The 6,294-nt window shown below is 33.5% G+C and overlaps 1 protein-coding gene across 1 annotated transcript in view; it reads right to left on the reverse strand.

Annotated features, from left to right (window-relative positions):
- Positions 1–6,294, reverse strand: part of LOC107664124 (cadherin-24-like) — a 74,531-nt gene extending 68,237 nt beyond the window's left edge. Inside the window, exon 1 of the mRNA XM_016454580.1 lies at positions 6,218–6,294. The gene's annotated coding sequence lies outside the window, so the exon portion shown is untranslated. The remainder of the gene's footprint in view (positions 1–6,217) is intronic.

The raw sequence follows: 6,294 nt of genomic DNA on the forward strand, positions 1-6,294 counted from the left end.
GAATATTTACTCACCCTCAGACCATCCAAGATGTAGAAAAGATTGTTTCTTCATCGAAACAGATTTGGTGAAAGTTAGCATTACATCACTTGCTCACTAATGGATCATCTGCAGTGAATGGGTGCCATCACAATATCTCAATCATCACAATAATCCATAAGTAATCCAGACCACTCCAGTCCATCAATCAACATCCTGTGAAGTGAAACACTGCAAACAAATCTACCATCAAGGCAATTTAACTTTAAAACGTAATTTATGGCCAAAATATGACTCCATAATCCATAATAACGCTTCCTCCAGCAGAAAAAAAGTCCATCCCCTGTTGTCCTCTCACATCAAAACCCACCCATATATTTGTGACCCTGGACCACAAAACCAGTCATAAGGGTAAATTTTTTGAAATTGAGATTTATACATCTCTGAAAGCAGAATAAATAAACTTTCCATTGATGTATGGTTTGTTAGGATAGGGCAATATTTGGCCGAGATACAACTATTTGAATATCTGGAATCTGAGAGTGCAAAAAAAAATTTCAAAATATTGAGAAAATCGCCTTTAAAGTTGTCCAAATTAAGTTCTTAGCAATGCATATTAATAATCAAAAATTAAGTTTTAATATATTTACAGTAGGAAATTTACAAAATATCTTCATGGAACATGATCTTTACTTAATATCCTAATGATTTTTGGCATAAAAGAAAAATCAATCATTTTGACCCATACAATGTATTTTTGGCTATTGCTACAAATATACCCCAGCAACTTAAGACTTTTTGTGCTCCAGATCAGAGGAGATGGTTTTTTCACTAGAGAAAGCAATATTATGAATAGAGGACTATTTTAGTCCGAAACAATAGCCTGAAGTTACAAACGCATTAATGACAGATTTGTTTCTTATAAACATGCAGCTTTTCACTTCACAAGACTAACTGATGGACTGGAGTGGTGTGGATTACTTGCAGATTATTATGATGTTTTTATCAGCTGTTTGGACTCTCATTCTGATGGCACCCATTCACTGCAGAGGAGAATTTCTCCAACTCTGTTAAGAAACAAACTTATCTACATCTTGGATAAGCCTGAGGGTGAGTAAATGTTTAGCAAATTTTCATCTTGTTCTTGACAGATAAAAACATTGTTGCAAAAAAAAAGGAAAAAAAAGGCTATATATATGTAAAAACTGGGACCCATAGACCAGAATGTACCACAGAGACTTGAGGGTGGGCTCTTTTGACTTCGACAAGCAAGCAATCACCTAGCAACCATCCAGAACACCCCAAAGACTGCATAGCTACAAGTAAATTAAAAACACTCAAAACACCACAGCAATGCCTTGAAATCAACATGACCACTTTTATACGGACAGGAGCCACTCTTTAATATGTGAAAGTTTTAATGTATCTCATGCCGAACGTAGCCTCTGTTTAAGGTTGCTTAAAAACGTCTCTGATGTTTAATGCATGATTTTAAACTTTCAAATGGCGAAAGTGACAGGTTTGCTTTGGAAATGCTTAACTAACAAAGTGTAAAGTAAATCATTTAGCACTACCTCAAAACAGCACTTTTCACTGACAGTTATGAATATCATCCTGTCTGTAGACCAAATGATCAAAAACAAACTCAGCATTATTATGGAGAGTAGATATTAGAGCTCTGTTCATTTGAGAGACACACAGCTTCTCTGGTGCATAAGACCTTCCAAAAAGTCTTTTGAATTTGATTTAATATGTAATAGGCAAACTGTTTTTAAGGGGTTACTGCTGTTGTGGGTGAAGGTTAAAAAGAAGCTTTGATAATAGAACAAAAAGAAAATACACAATGCTTAAAAATACATCATTTTGAAGAGAAAAATGGTAAAATCATCCTATTATTAAGCAATTTGTAAGTTGATTTCCCTGTCGAAATTATAAAACCTGTTCAAACAATAGTAGAAAAAAAGATTATATTCTTGTTTTGAAGCGTAACTAAAAAGTAAGATTTTTTATTTATTTTGTAATTTAAAAATGAATGCATCAATAGAGTTATAAATAAGATTTTAAAAATGAAATTATATTAAAAATACATAATAATATAATATTAAATAAAAACATTAAATATTAAAAAAGAAAACTATGGAATGTTTAGTTTGATTTCCCTGTCTAATTTATAAAACCTGTTTAAATAATAGCAGGAAAAAAAGCAGAAAAAATATTTGTTTTGAAGCAAAACTAAACTGTAGATTTTTTTTTGTTGTGTGATTTAAAAATGTACGCATCAATAGAGTTAAAAAATTTAAATATTAATGTATTAAAAATAAAAATGAAATATATTTAAAAATGGATCATAAAATGGAAAATAATATAATATTAAATACAAATATTAAATATTAAATAAGACATCTATGAAAGTGGCCAAATGTTAGTTAGAGTGCATGTTAGAAAGAGTGAGAGGTTTATGAATATTTGTGTTCATACAGGCTCAGATGGGTAATGATGAATGGTCACTGCATCTCAAATGGCAAATCGCTGTTCCAGTCTCACTTCACTGGACTCAAACACAGCCGCCAGTAAAAATAACCCTTGAAGCTTGTCAGATTCGCACAGGCAGACGACAGGAGACGCACACATATTGCATGTGCGAGATTCAGAGAATGTTAAAGCCTTTAAATGGCTGACCCACAAAGGCACTGGAAACCAAACTCGCTTCAGTATCTCATGCAGATCTGTGCTTCTGCTTGCAAATGGAGCTGAATGGCAGTTTCCACCCTTAACAGGCAGACTGGGACTGATAATTTGCAGAACATTTGTTGAACAAATTTGTTCTTCATTGAACAAGCAGGAGCACACACACACACAAACACGTATACACACACCCTGACCGGGCAAGGGTGTAATTACAGTGAGTTGTTGCAGTAATCTTGCTTTAACACTCACACTGATGCATGGAATCCATTATGAGAGACAAACTAAAGACTAGAAATCAGGGAGAAGCCAAAACGCTTCCCTATAAATGCCAGTTTTCCAGGTTTGAGCAGTCATAAAGCTCATTATTTTCCTGCAACAAGTACAATAAGCCATATCAGAGTCTGCTCACATGCACAAACATCACTAACAAAGTACCTTCATATAATAGTATGGTATATGAGCATGGTAATCATACAGTACTGTGGTAAATGTTAGATGGCTTGAAAAATAAATATTGGTACCATCATTTTACAGTTGTAATGTAAAATAAAATTATTACATTATTTTTCTTAAGTACTTTAAAAATATATATTTTAGTGAAATATTACACAGGTAATTTTCTTTTATTTTGTAATTTTTATATATTTTTTATATTTTATGTAATAATAAATGTTATTAATTATTTACTAACTATTTACTATTTATTATTAATAATTTTGTTTTTAGATTTTATGTTTATTTAATAATAGTAATTATTATTAATTATTTAATAATTATTATTAATAATATTTCATAATCATATTGATAGAATCATACCATTTTGGCCAAATTGTTCAGTAAACAATTACACAGCACACAGCAAACCTTGATTTATTTTATTTTATTTTAAAATCACATTTTAAATTGCAATCACAATTTTTTATCTGAAAAATTGCCTTTAGCAGCCCATAACTTTATTATGGTACTGCCACATTTTTTAAGGATTGACATGAAGGCTCCTTTTTAAAACCTAGTGAGTTACCTTGCTGTCTGCTATGCATCCTACATAAAATGGAACGCTATTAGTGTCTGTTTTGGAATGCTCTAAATAGGCAGCATTTAAATTATGACTTTTTTATCATTACTTCTCAGTACTGAAATGAATATAAATTAAATTCAACTTCAGTTGAGGATAAATGAAATGTAAATATATTTACATTGCTTACAATTACATATATTACATTACATTACATTTAGACATTTAGCAGACGCTTTTATCCAAAGCGATTTACAAATGTGGACAATGGAAGCAATCAAAATAAACAAAAGAGCAATGATATGCAAGTGCTATAACAAGTCTCAGTTAGCTTAATGCAGTACACATAGCAAGGTAGTTTTTTTTAAATCATATAATAAATAAAAAGAAAACAGATAGAATAGAAAAAGAATAGAACAAGCTAGTGTTTGAGGCCTTTTTTGCTTTTGTTAATCAGAAGAAGTCATAAATCAGAGAGTCAGAATTATAATTGTATAATAAATAAAAAGAAAACAAACAAATAGATAGAATGCAAAAAGATTAGAGAAGCAAGTGTTTTTTTTAAAGAAAACAAGCAGTTAGTAAATAAAAAGTGCAAGTCTAAAAGGGGCACGTTTTTTAATTTTTTTATAAAGAATAGAATTAGAATAGAGTGTGCTAGAGTTAGAGGGTCAAATAAATATGGAAGAGATGTGGTTTTAGCCGATTCTTGAAGATGGCTAAGGACTCAGCTGCTCGGATTGATTTGGGCGGGTCATTCCACCAGGAGGGAACATTTAATTAAAAAATCTGTGAAAGTGATTTTGTGCCTCTTTGGGATGGCACAATAAAGCGACGTTCACTTGCAGAATGCAAGCTTCTAGAGGACACATAAGTCTGAAGTAATGAATTTAGGTAAAGGGGTGCAGAGCAAGTGGTGTTTTTTTTAGGCAAACATTAATGCCTTGAATGTTATGCGAGCAGCTATTGGCAGCCAGTGCAAACTGATAAACAGAGGTGTGACGTGCATTCTTTTCGACTCATTAAAAATGTATCTTGCTGCCGCGTTCTGGATTAATTGTAAAGGTTTGATAGAACTGGCTGGAAGACCTGCCAAGAGAGCATTGCATTATTATATATGCCTATATAAATGTAAAACAATACTCATTAGTTCCTTCATCTTAGTTTCCAACCCTCAATGCATTCTGGGATTGCCAAAGGATACATGCAATGTTGGCTTAAAAATTGCTCAAAGAATGTATCTTTTGGAACAGACTTCAAGTCTAGAAGGTTTTTATGATACAGCCCACGTATGCAGCTCGCTAGTTTTTGGAAAAGAGCCCTGGACTTCTGATGACCTCCCATATACTTCAATTGTTCTTACATCAAATAGTTTATAATTACCACATCCTAATCTACATTTTGGATTTCATACATTATGTGGTCGATTTATGAATCTTCTTAAAAGCCCTAACAAATCAGTTTTAAGACATTTGTGAGGATATCTTCAGAAATGTATCACATGAGTAAGTTCTATTTAAGTACATAAGACCTTGAGTCCAATTACATAAATGCTTGTTTTCCCAAACAGCGATTTTGAATGTTTATCTTAAATTAAAGTCATTTTTTTCCTCCAAGGAGTAAGGTCAGAGTAAACTCACATCTGTTTCATATATTGTACACAATTCATTATCCAAAACAATGGTTCAGTGTTTTTCATTTTAGCAGGTTCATGCTCAGTTTCATAATTGCTTGTTGACTAACTATAAACATTCTTTAATATAGCCTATTATAAAAATAATAATATGAATACTTACACTACACATCGTCCTTTATGGCATTCAGTGTGACACTACACTACTTCTAAAAAGCTCTTGTTCTTTTTTATGTTCAATATCTATCTAGACTTTATATGAGAGAATTTGACTATCAAAGATGTGACAACTTGCCCCGGTATCTCCTCTAGCATAACATGCACGCACACACAGATGTTCACTACAATAACGGAGAAAATTAGAGCAGCTGGTGAGGTCGTAGGTTCAAACCCCAAAAGCCTTGATGAACTATCCACTATTGTTCCTGAACCGCTTCATGAATCATGAACTACAACCATGTGCCTTTGATCAAGACAGTTAACCTCAGGTCATTCTAACAAGACTCAATCTGTAAAAAGTGACCTGAAGATACTGAATACGACTGGAACGACTAATTAGTAAATGAGCAGCCTACATTGCGCTTCGAGTCCGTGCGCTCCGGTAACCGGTCACCGGTCACCAGTGCGCGCGGCGCGGCGCGGCTCCATCTGTCAGAGATTCAGCCGAAGCGAAAGCAAAAGATGTATTTCCCAAATGTATCCACATGAAACGCGTCCAACCTGCACACATCAGCGAGCATCTGTCCTTTTCCACAGCACATGTGTAGTATGGACGCACCATAAGTGCCTGTAGATATCCAGTGCATGTTTCCGCTTTAATAAGTTTGATTATGCTGATGCTATATAGATGCATGTAGCCTATTACATGCAACCTGCCGCTTATAAAAAACACTAGATCTTACCTAAAGGAGGCTGATTTTAAATGACAGCTGGAGAGTCTGGTGTCTTGTGTTGGTGAAGGTCTGACAGAGAGACACAC

Source organism: Sinocyclocheilus anshuiensis, unplaced genomic scaffold (assembly GCF_001515605.1).
Source record: "Sinocyclocheilus anshuiensis isolate Anshui unplaced genomic scaffold, SAMN03320099.WGS_v1.1 scaffold67, whole genome shotgun sequence".
Classification (NCBI taxonomy): domain Eukaryota; kingdom Metazoa; phylum Chordata; class Actinopteri; order Cypriniformes; family Cyprinidae; genus Sinocyclocheilus; species Sinocyclocheilus anshuiensis.